A 21,116-nucleotide genomic window follows, 5' to 3' on the forward strand; every position below is an offset into this window, starting at 1 on the left:
CCACCTCACAAATGATGATTGCAGGGGTTCAAACCCATGTTGAGAATTTACGTTTCTCACAAGTTCCCAGGAGGTTCTACATAAGAATCACCTGGGGATCTTGTTAAAATTTAGATTCTGATTCAGTATATCTAGAGTGGAAATGCAAATTCTCAGCAGGACACTTGTGAAAAATGTAAATTCTCAGCAGAGATTCAAACCGGAATGAACTGGTTAAAAGCTATGGATAATTGCAAACTTTTATTGCGCAGAAGGCATTGTGATTAAGAATAACCCTTTAAAACCTGTTGCTGTTGAATTGATTCTTATTCATAGAGGCCATATTAAAACAAAACAAGCCTGTTGCTGTTGAGTTGGGTGACACTATAGGACAGGGTAGAACGCCCCACAGAGTTTCCAGAGAGAGCCTGGTGGATTTAAACTGCCAACCTCTTGGTTAGCAGCCTTAGCGCTTAACCACTAAGCCGCCAGGGTTTCCATTGGACAGAGGAGAGCTGCCCTATAGAGTTTCCAGGAGTGCTTGGTGGATTCGAATGGTCAACCTTTTGGTTAGCAGCCACAGCACTTAACCACTACACACCAGGGTTTCCATGATTAAGAACAGCGTAATAAAATTCCCAGAAGTCGATTTTAAGGTTATTTCTCAGAGGATGTAGGTGCAAGGCAAGCTGTATGATAAAAAAAAAAAAAAAGATAGCGGTAAGTAAACCATGAAAACACGTAAGAAGGGCATCTAACTCAATCTTAGCCAATCAGGAAAGGATTCCTGTGGAAAATCACACGTGAAGTGGAATTTTAGGATAAGTAGGAGTGAGCCAGGCAACAAGAGGCTGGGGTGTTTGTGCGTGAATGTGTTTGTGAGTGCGTTATGTGTGTGCGTGCGTGTGTGTGTGTAGAAGGCTTTCCTGAAACTGAAAGTAATTCAGTCTGCTGGAACATGAACTGGCTTGGGGTGGTGTGTTTTTTGTGGATAGGATTGGGGTTAGAAATAGCAAAGCTGAGTCAGGAGTTGGGTAATAAAGTTCCTTCTATTATGCCAAGGAATTTGGACTTTCTTTGGAAACAAAAGTGAGAGGTTTTAAGCCTGGCAGGGAGGAAGGGTGGGGAAAAAGGTGGACAATGCTATCAGACAGGAGTTTTAAAACAATCACTGTCCAGCTGTAAAGAGGAAGCTGGATGACAGCCGGTTTGGTTTTGGTTTGGAACTACTGACCTTTCGGTTAGCAGTCCAGTGCTTTAACCACGGTGCCACCAGGGCTCCTTATAGGTTGTATAGGAACTAAAATTATGTTTCATTTCAAAAATGATTTCAGATTTTGGTAATAAAATATAATTCTGAATGTTTATACCTATTCCTTCCAGAATACATGCTACCGAACGGGGAATTAGCAAACGGTGATATAAAAAAACCGAACCAAACCTGTTGCCGTTAAGTCGATGCTGACTCATAGTGACCCTATAGGACAGACTAGAACTGCCCCATATGGTTTCCAAGAAGCGGTTGGTGGATTGGAGCTGCCGAGCTTTTGGTTAGCAGCCAAGTTCTTAACCACAGTGCCACCAGGGCTCCAAGAGTGATATGTAACTGGATTAAATGTAAATGTATTTAAGGAGAGCTTTTTTCCCTCCATATATTTTTTCTTAGAATTAAAAGGCTCTACAGGTATGCATTGCTTACCGCCTGCCTGCTCCGGCAATGTCCCACTGCATATATACACGAGGTCCCATCCGTGGTTCCATAAGATTATCACGATTGGAGAACGGGCTATCAGAAGTACCTTGCTAAGTAGGGAGATCCGATCTGTTTCTCACTAGCTCTCCGTCCTGCATCAGCCCTGGCCCTGGGGCAGATGGCGGAGGGGGCCCAGAGCCCATCCACAGCTTCCTGTCCTACCTCACTTGCCTCAGGCAAGGACTGCGAAGACGCTGCCAGAGCCACCGAGGGGCATTCCCCACTGAGGCCGCTGCTCCACTTGGCTTGGGCGCATCACGCATGACGCCAGTCTCAAGGCCATGGCTTCTCTGGAGGTGGTGGCTACCAAGGGGTCCGGGCTGGGACTTGTGGGGCTGTAAGAGTTTAAAGTCCATTAGGGGAAACTGGGAAGGCAGGCAGGCAGGGAGGTAGGAAGCAGCCGGCCGGTAGGGCCAGGAGGTGGCTGGCTGGACCGCTGTGTGCGCTAGCCAGAGGGTGGGGGTCAAGCAGGGCTCTTGGAGACCAGGGCTATGGGCAGCGGCAGCGCACCCTCAGCACATCTCTCCTGTGCATAATATGGTGTTCACACAATGTCCAAATCACAGAACGTCTTATTTCACAGAACATACCGTGGATGCTCAGTGATGCACGCTTGTATTGAAAATATTGGCTGGCACTCTAGAATTTTAGAGCTGTGTCATCTGGAACTGCTTTAGATTAAAATACTTTATGTTGAGGCTAGGCTGTTCCTCTCACTTATGGAGTAACAGAGCTCTGATAAATACTATTTCTCAAAAAAAAAAAAATGGGGTTATTGCATATGAAGCACTGAGTTTCAGTTTACAATAACAGAAAAATCACATTGATTAAGTGTAGGGTTGTACAGCCAATTAATGTAATTACCATCAATAAGTTGTACACCTGTAAAAAGTTGAATTAGCAAATGTGTGATAGATGTATTGGCAAAAACAACAAAAAGACCAGATGCTGAGGCTGCTTATGTACAACCATTTGGAGGTTTAGGGTCATGGTTTCACGGGACGTGCCAGTTAATTTGCCTAGTATCGTGTTTAGTGTATTTTTACACAAATAACGTGTGCCTTCTGTGTTTGTTTGCTGACCATGCCCTTCCCTGCCAGGTATTTACATAAGCGTGCTATGCTAGTTTTCTTTACAGCAACATGTGGAAAAGGATTGGCATGGTGGTGCTTGTGAGGGGGCTTGCAGGTGGAGGGCACAGCTGACAAACGAATGCAGAAGGCACGTGTTATTTGTGTGAAAATATTCGTTGCATAGTACCTGGGGTCTTAAAAGCTTGCAGGTGTCCATCCTAGGCACAACAATTGGTCTTCATTTGCCTGGAGCAACAGAGGAAAAAGTAGAGCCAGGAATAGGAGGAAGAAATGTTACATGTGGCTAATTGCCTCCAGGAGCAGCTATTCCCTTTGCCATGAGACCAGAATATTTTGATCAAAGATTTTATAGAAGAATCCTGATCAAAAGGGAGAAAACGGAGAATACAATTTCAAATTCTCATGAAATCCAGAATTTCTGGATCCATGGAGGCTGAATGAACCGCTGAAACTATTGCCCTGAGATATTCTTTACACCTTAAACCAAAAATATCCCCTGAAGTCGTTTTAAAACCAAACAACAGTTTGGGTTCACTAGTAAAAATGTCTGCCTTAAACATTGTGTTTTATAAGAACTATCTATACGGAATCAAACTGAAACAACTCAAAAGATTAGATAGGAAATTTAGGGGGCAGTGAGTTTATGTTACTGGGGAGAAACAATTCAGAAAAGGAGGGTACGAATGGTTGCACAACTTGAAGAATGTAATCAATGTCACTGAATTGTATATGTAGAAGTGCTTGAATTGGTGTTTGTTCTGCTGTGTGTATTCTCAACAGCAACAACAAAATGAAATAAATAAAAAAATTATGATTGACACTTCAAGATGTTTCAATCAGGGCAACATTGTAAGAAAAGCATAAAATGATACCTGTTTTAGTAGATACGGAGAAAAATGAAGACAGCTTGTTTAGTGAAACCGGTTAATTACAATGGCCTGTCTTGTGTGAAAGGTTCAGAAATTCTCAGGAAAATGATAAGTGACAGTAGATTTGTCAGTAATAGCACCCATGAAAAATTATTGTGAGGCAAGAAGCTATGGTCAAACATGGAAATACTCCCTGGGAGCCTTAACCTCCAAGAATATATTCAACAAATTGATTCAGTGGCAAAATCAGAGATAACCCAATTGATTAGAGAGGCAAATCATGGGAGTTTGGTTCAGTCTTCAGTTTGCCAACTGGGTGCTTTGGAGTTACATACACAGAGATCCCCACCACTCATCTGTTAGTTTGTAGTACTGTGGTGGCTTGTGTGTTGCTATGATACTAGAAGCTATGCTATAGGTATTTCAAATACCAGCAGGGTCACCCATAGTGACCAGCTTGCAACAGAGCTTCCAGACTAAGACAGGCTAGGAAGAAAAGCCTGGTGATCTACTTCCAAAAATTAGCCAGTGAAAAGCCTATGGATCACAACTGAACATTGTCTGATACAGTGCTGAAAGATGATCCCCTTAAGTTGGATGGCACTCAAAATATACAGAGGCTATGACAATGGATCCAAGCATGCCAACAATTATGAAAATGCCACAGGACCAGTAAATAATTTTTTCTGTTGTACTTGGAGTCACCATGAGTCAGAGATGACTCAATAACAACTAATCACCACAAATACAAAGACTCAGCGTTATCACTGCTATGGATATGCCCAGAGATCTTTCCTTTGGGCAGAATCTGTAGATTCAACTAAGTGGGTACAAAAGTTAGATACACTAGCAACTGCTTTAGTGGGACGAGTCAGACCACTTTGGCTGAGGAGCAAGTTGTCTCCTCTGCTAATTGTAGGCTATTATACTAATTATAATGTTTCCTAACCCTCTGTTTCCTGTTAATTACTTACTTACGAACATAATTGCTTTAGAGAACTGGTAACTGCTAAAGAACATGGAACCTCCTGAATATCCTGCTTTAAGGATGACCATTGAGCCTGAAGATGAGTTTGAGGTTAGTGTTTCAAAAGAGCTCTCTCTAGGTTGGTGAAGAGATGGCAGCAGCAGCCCTATAAATGTAAAACAGTGACTGACACAGCGCATTGAGTCACATGGAGCGGTTGACTTGCCAGGCATTTTAATGGAGTCCAGAATATGACAATTCTGGTCTCTGAAATTTCAGAGTGATTACAGCAGAAAATGTGGAAATGAAATCAAGAAGTTTTTTTTTTTCCTCCCGATTCCAAAAGTTTAAAATATTGTGCCTGCATGTTGACACAATTTAACAAGCTTAACAGCAACATGCTTGGCAATTACTTAGGCCATACAGCTGGTGGCATTGATCATTTTTCAAGTGATTGGCTGCATTGATTTTTTTTTTTTTTCATTTTGATACCGTCTGACAAAGATTAAGGTCTGGTGGTATGGTAAAAAAGCCTTGGACTGAATCTGTAGCTGTCCTGATTTTGACACTAACTTGGTGGCCTTAGACAAGGTACTTTTCCTCTCTGTGCTTGTTATCTATCAAGTGGGGTGAATGAACCATCCAGCTCTAAAGCTTTACTTTGTCAGTGATTTTTTTATTTCAAGTGAGTGTTCAAAACATTGGGCTAACGGCTTTCTGAGTTCCAGTGAAGGTGCATCCTATCTCATATAATGGGGCAGATCTAGACATTGTTATCTACGTCACATGGCACGAGCTCGGATAAAACACTGCATTTAATATGCTCACCCCCATGCTTCTAGAAGACAGAGAATAAGACTCTCATGTTCACTCAAATTTGATAAATCCAGGCTTGGAGCAGAGCAAAAGGTGATCAGGAAATAACAATGGCAATAAATAATAAAACTTCTTTGTCCAAGAACAGAAAACAGAATTCAACATCAATCTGATGATTGATAAAGCTGACGGCAGTAATAACAGCGATCGTTTATTGAGCTACTATGTGCCAAGTGAGCCCTGGTGCCTCAGTGGTTAAGCACTTGGCTGCAAACTGAAAATTTGGTGATTCAAACCCACGCCACTCCAGGGGAGAAATATGTGGTAGTCTTCTTCTGTAAAGATTACAGCCTTGGAAACCCTGTGAGGCAGTTCATTCTACTCTGTCCTACAGGTATAGCATGAGCCAGAATCAACTCCATGGCAATGGGCAGGAGCGAATTAACCTGTAACAGTATACACACGGGTTTACAGTAAGCAACATATGTACGGGCTTAATTGTGTTTATCTACTAATATGTAGTGCACAATTTCACATGGGTTTCACCACATCTTTGACGTGGTGAAATTGTGCGCTACAGATTAGAATTAAGTACAAGTAAGCCCATGCCTACCTTGCTTATTGGGTAACCCACCCTTGGCAATGGGTTATGGGATGTGCCAAGCGCTGTACTAAGCGATTCTACGTATTGTTTCATTTAATTTCTACAGCAACTCTATGAGTTGCTCTCATTTTACAGACAATAAAGTAAGACACAGAGAAGTTAAGTAACTTTTCCAGAATCATAGAGTTAATCAAGTGGCCCTGCCAAGAATATTACAAAGCCTGTGCTGTTCTTATACAACACTTAGTTTTCGTGTGAGATGAATTAGGGAAGATGTAGAAAAGATTGTGAATAAATGTAGCTGTTTGACCTGATATTTGAACCAAGACTTTCAACCAGTTCATTTCAGTTTAAACTCCTGCTAATAATTTGCATTCTCACACCAGATATACAGAATCAGAATCTAGGCGATTCTTATGTATAATAAAATTTAAAAACCACTGCTCTACTAGTGGCTCTCAGAATTGGTCCCTGACCAGCAGCATTAGTATTGCCTGGGAACTTGTTAGCAATGCAAATTCTCAGCAGCGGTTTCGAACCTGAACAAGCTGGTTCGAAGCCCTGATTTGAACTAAAACCGAAAAAAAAAAAAAACTGGTTGCTTAATAATAGTAAACCAGGGCCACCACCCGTCCGTCAGCTTGTCGACTATGGTGACTTACATGTTGCTATGATGCTAAATGCTATGTCACCAGTATTTCAAATATCTGCAGAGGGCATCCATGGTAGAGAGGTTTCAGCAGAGCTACTAGACTAAGACAGACTAGGAAGAAAGGCCTGACGATCTACTGTAGAAAATTAGCCAAAGGATCACAACAGAATATCATCTGATATGGTGCTGGAAGATGAGCCCCCTAGGTTGGAAGTCACTCAAAATACACAACAGCTGCAACAATGGGTTCGAGCATGTTAACGATTGTAAAGATGGTGTGGTGTAGGGCTGAAGAGCAGTTTGTTTGCATTGTACATGGGGTCACCATGAGCTGGAGCCAACTGAGTGGCAACTAACAGTAAAAACAATGACAGAGCTACAACAACTACCTCTAAAGACACTCTACTAGAATTTTTATTAAGAACATATTATAAAAATAATACAGCAAATATATATACTACATTTTTAAGATAATCACAATCTCAGCTATCAACATTGTTGCTGTTGTTAGGTGCTGTTGAGTTGGTTCTGATTCCTGGTGACCCTATCTACAACAGAACAACTCACTGCCCGGTCCTGTGACATCTTCACAATTGTTGCTATGTTTGAGCCCATGGTTGCAGCCACTGTGTCAATCCATCTCGTCGAGGGTGTTTTTCTTTTCCACTGACCATCTACTTTACCAAGCATGAAGCCCTTCCCAGGGACGGGTCCCTTCTGATAACATGTCCAAAACACATGTGATGAAGCCTTGCTATACTCGCTCACAGGGGGAATTCTGGCTGCAAACTGACAGACGAGTGGTGGAGCTATCAACGTAGTCAGTTCATTTTTTTCTGTAGTCTCTACTAGATACTTTTCTTAGTGCACATATTTCTCATTCTATTTTTGAAAACAAATATTTGTGGGCCATTTACTGTGTGTGCCAGATACTAATGCAGCCCCTAAGGAAACAGTGGTGATCGTTCAGCAAAATGCCTTCTCTCATAGAGTTATAGCCTAGTGGAGAGAGACAGACAATAAAAAGTGAACAAATACATTAACAAAGTAATTTAGTTTACGATAAATAATACAAAAGAAATTAAATGAGTGACTAATAGTAGAATTAGATGAGATAGTAGGTTGCGTGATCAGTGAACGCTTTCTGAGGAGCTTCCATTTGAGCTGAGCTCTGATGAATGGGAAGCTGACTATGCAAAAAGCCTAAGCTTGTGTGGTGAGGACGCATTTGTTGTGTTTAAAGAAAAAGAAAGGGACCCAGAAGTCTGAAATATAGTTATAACAGCAAGTGATATTATTTTTGTATTTTCCCCTCAATAATAAATCATAAGATTTTTTAAATCTACACATATTTATAAGGATTTTTATTTTTAATAATTCTTAATTTCTGAAGATGTAGAAGTTTTTACTAAACCACGTATCTTTTTTGAGACCTCAGGGTAACTTCCAATTTGGAATTGTTATAAATAATGCTTCAATGAACATCTTTCTGAACACAACTCTTTGCTTTTGTTGAATTATTCCTTTAGGGTCAAAAAATGAACATGGCTATGACTTTTATGGTACATTTTAGAGCATTTTATTTTTATTTCTAAAAATATTGTTATTCAGATAACTTTGATTCCTAATAACTACATGTTTAGCCATGCTTCAACATTGAAATATAGAAAAAATTTAACTGTATTTGTATTTTTTACTATGCAAATAATACAAGCTCTTTCTTAAAAAGTTAGAACATAAAGACAGCAACAAGAAAGTATACAATTATAATCTCACCATCCAAATATAATCAACCATTGGTATATATACTTGCTCTCTCTTTCCCTCTCTCTTTATTTTTTGGTGACCATAAACCAGTATGTTCATAATTTATGTATGTGAATAAGTACAAAGTTAGACATTTTTGCTTTTTATACTGAAATGTAAACTGGGAACAGAAAAAAAATCTTACAATAAATTTTTGGTCTTTAAAGAAACTAGCTCAGTGTTGAACAGAACATGTAAGAGAATCACAGAACTTTGGACTTGAATGTTAGAAACTATCTCACTTTATTTTATTTACTTAATTTATTTTATGAATGGTGAAATGATCCCAGAGAGACTGTAATTCTCCTACAGTTAAATGGATTATTTGTTGGTGAGTTAAGACTTGGGCAGACATTTCTCATCCTCTAATCCAGTATTCTGGAAGTACACATTGAGATTGATTTATATATTTCTTCTGGTTCTCATAAAACTTATTGTTGATCTCATTATATATATTGTTAAAGATTTGAATCATCACATTGGTATTTTAGAATTTAATAAACCAAACCTATATTTACCCACTCAAATCTTGGAATTGTAAACTTCGTGATTTCCAACATAACCCCAGATCAGGTTAATTCAATTTAGTATTCCTTTATTACTTTACCATTCTTAGATATATTGTAACTCAGTCCCAATGTTGTCATTTGTTAAAAATTCTGTCACCATGTACAGCCTTTGTTTGATTTCCACTTTTAAATAACATTTAATTGACTTTCGACTGTCATCTCTCACTTTTTTTTTTTTTTTTTTCTCTCACTAAGACCAAAGGATTTGTGAAATACGTTGCTGAGTAAGTAAGCCTCACTGATGCCCATGTCCTGACCCCAGAGCTTGTGAATGTTCCCTATACTGAAAAAGGGACTTTGCCTGTGTGATTAAGTGAAGGATTTTGAGATAGGGAAAATATCCTGGGTTATTTGGGTGGGCCAGATGTAATCACAAGTGTCCTTATGAAAGAACCAGGAGATCATAGGGACTAGTATTAGATATGATGAAGGAAGAAAGAGGTTGGAATGACGTGAGGAAGGAAACATGAGCCAACGAATGCAGACAGCCTCTAGAAGCTGAAAAAGGCAAGGAAACAGATCCTTCCTTGAAGTCTACAAGGAAGCTGTGCTCTGCTGACACTTTTATTTTAGACTTCTGACCTCCAGAACTGTAAGAGAATAGATTTGTGTTCTTTGAAGTCACCAAGTTTGTAGTAATTTGTGACAGCAGCAAGAGGAAACTAATATACTCCACTCAAGAGACGCAATTTTTAAACTTAATGCTAAAATTTATAGCAACCATATCCATATATTAATGTATATTAACATAATATTCATGAGTCCAACAATATATATGCTGTTCATCGTAGCTTCTAAATAAAAATAAAGAGCTACTGATACTTTTTTTTTTACTGATACTAGCAAAATTTTGTCTGCTTTGCTCTTAACAATTAAGAAAAATAAGTTTTTAAAATACATTTCCGTATGTGCTCTTTAATAATCATTTTTTTATAATACCGTATTTCAAAATGTCCATGTCCAGTGTCCTTATAGTTTAAGGATAATTCTCTTCTGTTTGAATCTTCCTGTGGCTTGAGATAAACAGAGATTACACAGATTATGTGAACTAAATGTCTGATTTAACATGGAACTCTGGCAGGGAAACTGGACCACTCCTTTGACCTCTCAGGCAAGAAGATAATGGTGACATCTATTTTCGTCATAAAATTAAAAAATAATAAACTTTATTAGGCAGCATTGTGCAGAGGCAAAGCATTTATGGATTCGAAAACACAAAACTCCAAGCTCTTTTCCTTTGACTTTTTTCTGAATTTCCCCCCTAAATCCTAGTATTTTCTTATTTTTTTGCGAACTATAGTCACGATTAATGCACCTTTAAACACAGGAGCTTCTCGAAGCTCCTTTTCATTACCTCAGAGGCAGCTATTCCTCAGTGATGTCATGTTTCCTTCCTGACCTTGGGAATACCATTTAAAAGCAACTGTTTCCACAGAGCAAAATGCACAGCTTCTGAGTCTCAAGTCATGCTACCAAAATAGTCCCTGAAACTATGCTTTTCATCTTAGTTACATCATAATGAATCAGTCTCTTCTCTTCAGGAGTGTGTTGATGACTTTTCCTCACCTTTATCAGTTTCAGTATGAACGTGGACCTGCCAAAGGCCTTAGGAGGGGTCTAAGGAAATCCTATAGAAGAACAATGACAGGAAATTGACCTAGCCATTAAGAAGTCTGGAAAAATTAAGTTAGAAGAAACTAGTGCTTGGCTGATTGCCATTTACGGAAAAAGGGAAGAATTGCAGGCAGGAATGTTTTTTGAAAAGTAAACATAAAACTTAAGCAAGATTTGTATCAAATACATTGAAATAAAGGTTAATACATTGAGGAAATAGAGATAATGGAAGAAAATTACTCTTTTTTGGGGGGGGGGTAGATCATAACCATTGTAAATTGAGACTCTGATTTCTTTTTTTTTTTTTGTCTTTGTAAGGACAAAGATTTCCCTGAGCCTGGGACCAAGTGATGGCCAGACTTCTCAAGCGGAGAGGTGATTCACTGAATTGGGGAGCTAGTGAAAGGAAAAGGTTGTTTTTCTTTTTAAACATCTGTAAGGAAATAGGTTGTTAAATATTTATAGATTTAAAGAGTGGTCTTTAATGACAAATTTTAGATAAATTAATGCAATGTGTTAGGGTCTTGGGAAAAATGACTTCAGAGCATGATACAATGGGAAGCAATTTTTACATTTATTTTAGAGGAAATTCATCAGTGATTATTTCAATCTCATCTTCATGTATCAGACCTCTGTATCTGATGGCTAATAATGAAAGAAAACCCTCATGAATGACTGGATGAGTCATGTGAGAACAGATCATGCCCAAATTTATTCTTGTGTTTTAAAAAGTTGTGTCTTGCTTTTGCCTGTTGATTTTGAATGGTTTTCTTCCAAACTGGAGAAGATTGTATAAGGCAAAGCTTTGTTTTGGTAAAGAGTCACTTGATAGAGTAAACCAGAGAGATCGGTAACTTCATGGAATAAAAAAAAAAATACAACCCTTTTATTATACAGACAGGAAGCTGAGGCTCGGAGTGTGAGTATGATTTATCTGAGGTTACATATTACTAGAATAAACAGGCCTGCACTCCACGTTTATTGATTCCCAATGCCAGAGTAAATTTATTTGATCAATAAATCCTTACCTTTATTAATTAGTCGTGAATGTTATAGTCAAAAAATACGAGTCAAATGGACTATAACATCTGCAAGACTATAGTAAAATATATGCCTCTTGTTCAGTAGGCAATGACTAACTCTCCACAGGCAGAAGAGAAAAAGGGCTATGAGAGATCCATTGTTGGGACTGTTAACCATGGCATGGTCAAACTGTCAGATAAGTGGATACTGGCTATGGTCCTTGTCACTTGGATTCTATGGGCCTTGGAGCAGTCAACTGTGTCTGCCTGATCCTTTGGTCCACTGGATCTACCATTGTCCAAGTCTGTATTTAGATTTCACGCATAAATAATACAGATAAGGGAAAATTCAAAGCCCAGGGTAAAGAAAGGGAGTCCTGTAATATGTAATTGTCTGTCCCTTGTGATAGGGCAAGAGCAGAGCCATTCTTCCGATTTGCTGTGAGACCAAGAAAGCCTCAGAGAGCTCCTGTGAGCAGCAGGAATACTTTATCCCTGTATCAAGAGCAGGAGCATTTTCCCTATCATGGCTCTCCTGGCCTCAGCCAGAGCTAAATCTAATAATTGGATATCTGGTTGCACAAGTTCATGCATTTATTTAAAAATGTATTGAGTGCAAGATATTTAATCTTTTCAAGATTTGGGTTTCTCATCTAAAATAGGGATATTATTAGGATCAATTTCAATCTTGTGAGGATTAGATGAGTGCTTGCATACTAAGTTTCTGGCACTGTGCCTGGCATACAGGAGGTGCTTAAATATGAGTAATCATGATGCTAAGGAAGAGGAGGGGGAGGAGAATCACAAGGTTTCATTCAGACACTAAAAGGAGCATTCTTGATCATTGCCCATGATGTAATCTTCCATAGGGAAAATCCCTTGCCATAGCAAAACATGTCTTACAAAGGAAAAAGAGAAGAAGGTTTGGGGCGGGGGGGGGGGGGGGGGGCTGGGGGGGGCTGGGTTATTTAATTTAGACAATCTTTACCTAGACTTGTTGGAGGTGGTCTGTTGATGCCTAAAATAAATAAATAAATAAATGTGAGAGCTGAATCCAGGGTAGCTTTTATTATGAATAGTTCACCCACTTCCAAAAAAGAATTTGAATTAACTTAAATAAAAGGCATAAGTACCATGGCACCATCAAAACAAGGATGAAAGACTAAAGACCAAGCCATGTGGGAAGATGCTTGAGGCAGGGAACCTTGCCTAGGGATGGCTACTATAAACCCATTGCCATCAAGTGGATTTCAACCCATACAGAGTAGAACTACCCTATAGGGTTCCCAAGGCAGTAATCTTTACAGAAGCAAACTGCAACTTCTTTCTCCCATGGAGCTGCTGATGTTTTTGTTAGCAGCCAAATGTTTAACCACTGTGCCACCAGGGCTCCTTATGGTTACTATAGTGGGACATAAAACTTACTTCAGGAGTTCATGGCAATTAAGGTCAAAGCACTTAAATAATTATCATTATAAATAATATAAAGCATATCAATTTATATTAGCTCTATTTTCCCTAGCTCTCTGCTCTGAGAGGAAATTAATCATGTAGACAGAGTTCTCAATTGTAGTTTTTAATAAGGTGAAGCTATTTTTTTTAATAAACCTCCATGAAATTTGAGGGCTCAATGTTAAAAGTGTTCATTCTCTGAAGGCATTTCTAGAGGGAATAAAAGTAATATAGTCCAGAAATTTAGCTTTCTGATAATGCAGGAAGAGAGGCCTCGAATGATTGGTGAGAATATCACTTATACAGTGCCTGTTGAGTATTTCTTGACTAACCCAAATTTTGTCCAGTTTTGAGAGCAAGCAACTTTAGATAGAAATCATTGTATGTACTTAAAATGTTTGAAATATATTAAAATAAACTATTTGCTATTGAGTTGATTCTAACTTACGGCGACCTCATGAGTGTCAGCGTAGATCTGTGCTCCACAGAATTTTTGATGACTGATTTTTAAGAAGCAGACCACCACGCCTTTCTTCTGAGGTGCCTGTGGGTGAACTCGAACCTCCAATCTTTTGATCAGCCATCAAGTGCATCTAAAATATAGATATTCTTAATTGTTAAAGGCAATCTGTCCGTTTTAGATAAAATGCTAGGCATGTGCTTGGCAAAGTTGTCTTTTTTTAATTTTATTTTTGAATGAGGATTAAAGAACTTGACTCGTATTCTTACGTAAATTAAAAGACAACTATCACAGGTGGGCTGCAGGCAGGCAGACCAGGCAGGGCAAAGAAACATTCTAAGAAACTTGTGTGGGTCTCACATACTCACTCCCTTGAAGCCCCAGACATCTTTACCACCTAGGAATAGTTTCTAATTGGAAGTGCACTGCAAAATCAACTAGGGAATTTTTTCAGAATACTCTCTTCACACATCCACCAAATTTAAACCTACAAGAGTGAGGGCTGGGTAGGGGTATTTATAAATGAAAGTTCCCAAGAGGTTCTGACGCAAATCCTGAATGAGAGCTTCAGCCGCAGAGTATCAAGAGATACAAGCTTTAACAGTATCAGGGTGTTTGATAACCTGATGTGAAAATAGGGGTCAGCTTCCACTATCTAAAAGCCTCTGGCATGGTTCTTCTAGAATATTTTGCTTTGAGGAAAAAAGAATTGCATTGTTTCTGATAACTCAGGTTAACTGCAAAATATCCTGTCAGACAACCAGGTGGATTTTGTGCAGATTTATTTAGAATTATCCTTCTGCATGTTAAAACCCCCCAAAGCACGTTTGGTGTTGGTGGCAATGGTACTGAAGTTGGAAATAAACTCAGGTTTACAGGCTATTTAAGGCCCCTCCTAGAATGCCACAGTGATATCATGTGATTAGTACAGAGAAGAATGTTCACTTCTTGTTTGGCATGGCAGGAAAGCATATATCCTCTATCAGATTATTTACACTATTTATTGAAGACCCACCTCTACGGCTGCTAACCAAACAGTTGGCAGTTTAAATTCACCAGGCACTTCTTGGAAACTCTATGGGGTTGCTATGAGTTGAAATCGATTCGATAGCAGTGGGTTGGGTCATTCTAAAAAAGACTTGAAGTGGTATACAAAATTATTATGAGTAAGTTAAAGAGGGGGAAGTCTGTGATAAAGCTCCACTTTATGCCATTTTCTTTTAGCGTTTGATCCACTATGGGCCCATGTCAGTTCACCTTAATTCCTGTACTAGTCTAAATATGAAAGCCCCTTATGCTTTCTATCTGCACTCTTTCCCTTGGGATCACCATTATTCTTGTGGTTATATGTAGGTGACTCCCAAATTCACATCTTCTGCCCAAGGACTGCCTGAGGTGAATTCTCATTCTTGGGTGTCTAATAGGCAAATCAATTTTACTATGTCCAGGACAGATCTCTTAATTTCTTTTCTCCCTCGCCAGAACCCATTCCATTTTTAGTCTTCCACATTTCAGTTGCTGTTTCTGAAGCCTGCATACTTATCTCAGTTCTCTCCATCTTCATTCCCACCACCCTGGGCAAGCTACCATTTTACACTTAGATTATTCTAACAGCCTCCACACTGGTCTTTCCTCTTCCATTTTTATGCCTTACCATCCGTTCTTTACAAAGTAGTTAGAGAGATGCTCTCATTAGAGCTGAACGGATGAATAGCATTCCACTGAAAAAGATCTTTCAAGAAAATATTTAGATACTGCATTTGTTCAAATGTATTCAAGGCTAATGGACCCCAAAAATGATCAAATAAGAAGGGTAAGACAGATCAGGTATAACTAGAGTTTTGTAATGAGCAAGATAAAGGGAGAATGCTCTACTTAACTTTGAGGGCAATGAAGGCTGATTTGAAAACTTTAAATGGACATAGACTATAAAACAAAATGTGTTTATTTTGCACTCAAACTGCACTAAAAATAGTTTTAACACACACACAAGACAGCTTTAAGCTAAAAGAAAGGCTCACATGAAGATAGTGTACACAGACAGAAGAACCACACTTCCTCATCCCTCTCACTGGGCGTATGTAAGCAAAAACATGTTTTAGATTCATCCAGACATTGCATTCATCAAATTTGTCTCTTGTTGTGTCAAGCAAATTGGTGAATGTGTCTATTGGAAGTTGTAACGTCTATATACCCCTCCTTATACTGTATTCATTTAGTGTATTTGGGAATTAAAAAAAAAAAATTATGCTGAAAAATAAAAAGTATTTTCTGAAAAATAACTTTTCAAGAGCCATTATGGCAAATCGTCATTAGCAGTCATTATGTTATGTGCATCTCTACCAGCAATGAAGGATAATAAGCAAGGAAAGGGCTTAATCAGATTTCCAGATTTGTATTTTAGAGAGATCACCCTGGCTGTGTAGAACTGATCGTAGGTAAGAATTTATGTAGCTAAAAAAAAAAGTGAGCTAGAATGAATGGATTGTAGAGCTAGTTAGTAGATTAATTTGGCAAGACTTGCTGATTGTGTGAAAGTTGGGAATGTGTATATGTATGTGTGAGGGAGAGAGGGAGAGAGTAGGGTATTCAAGGTGAATTCTCAGCTTGAGCAATTGATATGTGATAGTGCCCCTTACTTTGGGAGGCAACACAGGAATAGAAGCAGATTCAGGGCAGGGAGAGAGATGACAAGGTTCACTTAAGACTTGTTGGTTTTGAAGACTTTATGGGAAACTTGAGTAGTCATGTGAGTTTGGAGCCTAAGAGTGAGATCTTGACTGAAGCTAGAGGCTTAGAAGTCATCATTATCAGATGATGTTTGAACCCAGATGATTAGGTGGAATTACCTACGGAGAGAGTATAGAAGGTGAAGGGGAGAACCTCGGGACCGCTAACTTTTAAAGGATGGGTAAAAGGAGAGTTCCAAAGGACACTGCAAAGGAGCTGTTAGAGAGAGAAGGAAAATCAAGAGAGTGTGTGTCACAGAAGCTAAGGAAAGACAATCTTTCAAGAAGGGAGCATCGAATATTATTGAGAGGCCAAATGAAATAAGACTGCAAAAAGTGTATTGGATTTAGCAGCAAGAGAATTACAGGTTACCTTGATGAAAATGATCTCAATGGGATAGTGGGGGGCAGAAGCGATTTGGAATGTGTTGAGGAAACATGTTAAGTTGGAAAAAAACTTGAGAAAATCACCTGGTGTAGCTGGTATCTTTAAACATGAAATTTAGAATATTTATATTCAGAAACTCTTTCGGGAAGGGCTCATAGCACCTGTTGTTTTTCCACAAACTGCTTAGCTGAACAATGAGATGGAAATAGCTCTTATAGGCATTTCACATCTCCTTTTATTTTCCCCTCTAAACAGTCACTAAAATGGGTTTTGTTTTACTGAATTGACTTAAAAAATTAACTTGACTTTTGGTATATTGTAAACTTATGTCCAAATTCAGAGAACCATTTTGTATGACTAGTGATAATTTGTATATGGGCAAATGGGTTTTCTCCTCTGATAGCTTCACAAGAGTTGATCTTAGGAGAATTAGGGATTTCTCAATCATCTAAACTGATGCTAGTGGTCACTTGGACAGAATTTAAACAAGCCAGCCAAGTATTTTTTTTTAAAGAAATTCCAAACAACCTCAGGAAAGAGAAATTATAAACTCTTAAAAACTGTTTGTCTCTCTGAAAGGCTCACTGTTTTTCTTGGTGGTAGTTTGTTGGTTTTGTTGTTTAATGTTGGAGATATGTTCCTAGAATAGTACCGGCTGCTTTTAAACATACCTTATGTACCACTTTACGATTAGAAAAATATTTTTAGTATGCTCTTTTATTTAATTTGTTCAACAACCATGAGCAGTAGATATTATCTTAAGTAATTTCAGATAAGTTGTTCTCTTAGTAAGTAGATGTCATGGATTGAATTGTGTCTCCCAAAAATATGTGTCCACTTGGCTAGGCCATGACTCCTAGTATTGTGTGGTTGTCCTTCATTTTGTGATCTGATTATCCTCCATTTTGTGATGTGTTATGAACCCTACCTCTATGCCTGTGGTTCTGGTCCCATTTGGGAGTGAGCTGTTCATTATGTTAATGAGGCAGGATTAGATCATGTTAGTGAGGATTAGGTTATGTTTGTTATGTTAACGAGGTAGGATTAGGGTGGGATGTGTCTTGAATCACTACTCTACAAGAGATAAAAGCAGAGAGAAGCCAGCAGAGAGAGAGGGAACTCCTACCACCAAGAAAGAAGAACCAGGAGTGAAGCACATCCTTTGGACCTGGGGCCCCTGCACCGAGAACCTCCTAGGCCAAGGGGAAGATTGATGCCAAGACGCATATAGATCGCCAAGAAACATCAGGCCCACAGATGTTAAAAGGAGACAAGGGCCTTGCTCCAGAGCTGACAGAGAAAGAAAGTCTACCCCTACGGCTGGTGCCCTAAATTTGGACTTCTAGCCCCCTAGAGAAAATAAACTCTGAAAGAATAAATTTCTGTTTGTTAAAGCCATCATCCACTTGTGGTATTTCTATTATAGCAGCATTAGATAAATAAGACAGTGGAGTTAGAATCAAAATCCAAGTTTTGTGATTTCAAGTCTTCTGATGTCCAATTTGGAATACCTGGACTTTATATTTTATGCATTCATTTATAAACTCTTCCCCAATAGGATTTTAGATAGCTCAGAAAGAAGCAAGCAATATCAAAATAAAATAATTCAAAATAAGTATGAAAGAAGAAGTAAGGGAAAATAAGGACATAAATATTTAATGGAGCTAGGATTTTAGGACATTATACTAAACACATGCTACGTAGTCATATAAGCTACCCAAAAGGAGGTCCATAGGCCATTTATTTATTGATCTGTTTATTTATATTTAGAAGGACTTGGAGAATAAGAATTTACTCCCAAAGAGATATTGGAGTCCAGCTATTTTATGTTGCCAGTTAATTATGAACCGTATGTTTTTACATTTAGGAAGCCTGATGAGGGCACATTCCTGCATAGAAAGCCACCCCATTACTGCTGAAATACGAATGGAGGAATATATTTATCACAAGGAATATATATTGGTTGTAGAACATTTGAAAAAAGGAAAAAATAGTCATGATCCTGTAACTAGAGATAAACCTTACTGTTTGATGTATTTCCTTCTAGTCTTTCTCTCTGCATCCTACGTGGATTACATCAAAACTCACATAATATTGCCACAGGCAGCATCATTTAATGATTAAGAGAAGAGATTCTTGAACTAGACAGCCTGAGTGCAAATCTCAGTTCTTCTATTTCAAAAATTCCCTCCCACACACACACTCACTCACTCACTGACTTACTAACTCATTCACTAACACACACTGTTTCTTCACAGTGGCTTATGTGCATTTCCATCATTTTGGAGATACAGAACCTACAGCACAGGGTTGTTAAGCAATGTACCCAAAGTCACGGTGCTAGGAAATGGTGGTGAAGACAGCAAAGAGGGTTGTGATAGGCAAGGAACTGTTTAAAAAAGGATTGATTTTTTAATAACCATTTTTATTTTAGAATACTTTTAGTTCTATAAAAAAAGTTGCAAAGAGTTCCAGTATCCTCACCCAGTTTCCCGTAATGTTGACATCTTATGTTACCATGAAACATTTGTCAAAACTAAGAAATCAACATTGATTGGCACATTACTTTTTGGGAGTCTGCCCAGTTTTCCCATTAATGTCCTTTTTCTGCCCCAGGATCCAATTCAGAATACCACATTCCATTTAGTCAAACTAGGTTTTAAAAAAGAATAATAATTGCATGTACAAGGAGAAGGAGAGAAAACTCAGGACAATAAGGTAGGAGTGGGGTAATGCAGTTAAGATATTGAGGCTGGACTGAGCAACTAGATATGGTATAAAATGAGTGGACTGCTTTGTCCTGAACAGGCTGAGTAGACGGCAGCAAGGAGTGGAAATGGAAAGGTTTAGAAGATAACTTTGGGTAGAATCCCCCCTAATAAAAAAATTTTTTTTTTTTTTCCTAATAGGGACTGAATAATCAGATAGGACAGTTAGAGTTTATGGGTCTGATGGGGAGGGCAAGCAATGGAGCAAGAGTAGTTAAGGAAGTTGGGAAAATAACATGAATTTCGAGCCCTTCTTATCCGGATTTGTTTCTTGAGACAGTCAGAGAAGAGGAAGGTCCAGAAGAGACCAATGGGAAGAAAACTTACTGGGCTAAGACCACATTGCACTTCCTGTATGAGTCCTATGACCCCTACCTCTTAGGGGAAAATGGTTATCATTTATTTATATCCTATTGCGATGTACCCTATATACCAGGCACATTGCTAAGCATATGCATTATCTCATTTAATTCTCACAGCAGTCTTTTAGTTAGGCCATGTAATTTGCTAAGATCAAACTACCAGTAAGTGGTGGAGTTGGAAGCTGAATCAACTTCTGATTGACTCCAAAGCCTGTGCTTTATTGTCTAGTTCAACCTAAATTTTTCTTACTTATACTTGTCAGAGTTCATAGTATAATTCTCTCCCTCTTTGAAGAGGTTACTTAGTGTCAGACATTTGTATTTCATCAGCAATTTTCTGAGGGAATTCATTTGGGACTTTGATGTACTGAAGCACTCCTTCAACACTCAGAATATGTCTCCGTCCTTTCATGGATGGCGGTTACATAAGGAAATCATCTAAAGGGATCAGTCATTTGAGTATTGGGGTCAGTTTAACCTTGGTGGGGTAATTATATATTTTCAAAGTTCAACACACTTAGGGGGTTAGTCATGACCCATATTGCAGTCTAGAGCTTGGGCTTCCACATTTTGGGGGGGAATCTCAGCGAGGATAAGACAGACAACCTGAGAGGTATCAGGAAGAAGCTACTGGCGGTGGCATCAGGGGTTTTCAAAATGCAACTGAGAGGAATATGAAGTTGCAAGATCTTTTTCCCTGCTTTGATCCCCCTCTGAAAAATCAGTGTCTCTGAGAGAGGAAGTACCCAAGACAAAGTCTTCAAAAGACTTCTCTTTCTGATCTTTCTCTTCCTCTATTCCTCTCTCTTTCCCTATACCAGCTCCTTTCGGAAGTCCAGGCTTTCGAAATAAAATAATGGGTTCATCAAAGACATACTGTCTCAACCTTACAAAATCATAAAAGAATCAGCATTGGTTCTATCATAATATTGACCTTCAAGACTGATGAGCTGACATTTTCTGGAGTTCTGTTGGGATTGTATTCAGCATTTTTTATGAGTTGATTTATCATTACATTATAACTGATTATCTTATGCTCTTGCCTGGTTTTCCTCCTGCCTTAGTAGTTTCATTGATAGTCTTTCTGAAACACTCCTATTGACTCCTCTTGCAACTGATAAATGTTATAGAGTACCCAGTGCTCAGTCTTCTCTAAACTCATTCCTTAGATGAAATCACCTAGGCCCATAGCTTTAAATACTATACACATGT

Source organism: Loxodonta africana, chromosome 4, assembly GCF_030014295.1.
Source record: "Loxodonta africana isolate mLoxAfr1 chromosome 4, mLoxAfr1.hap2, whole genome shotgun sequence".
Classification (NCBI taxonomy): Eukaryota; Metazoa; Chordata; class Mammalia; order Proboscidea; family Elephantidae; genus Loxodonta; species Loxodonta africana.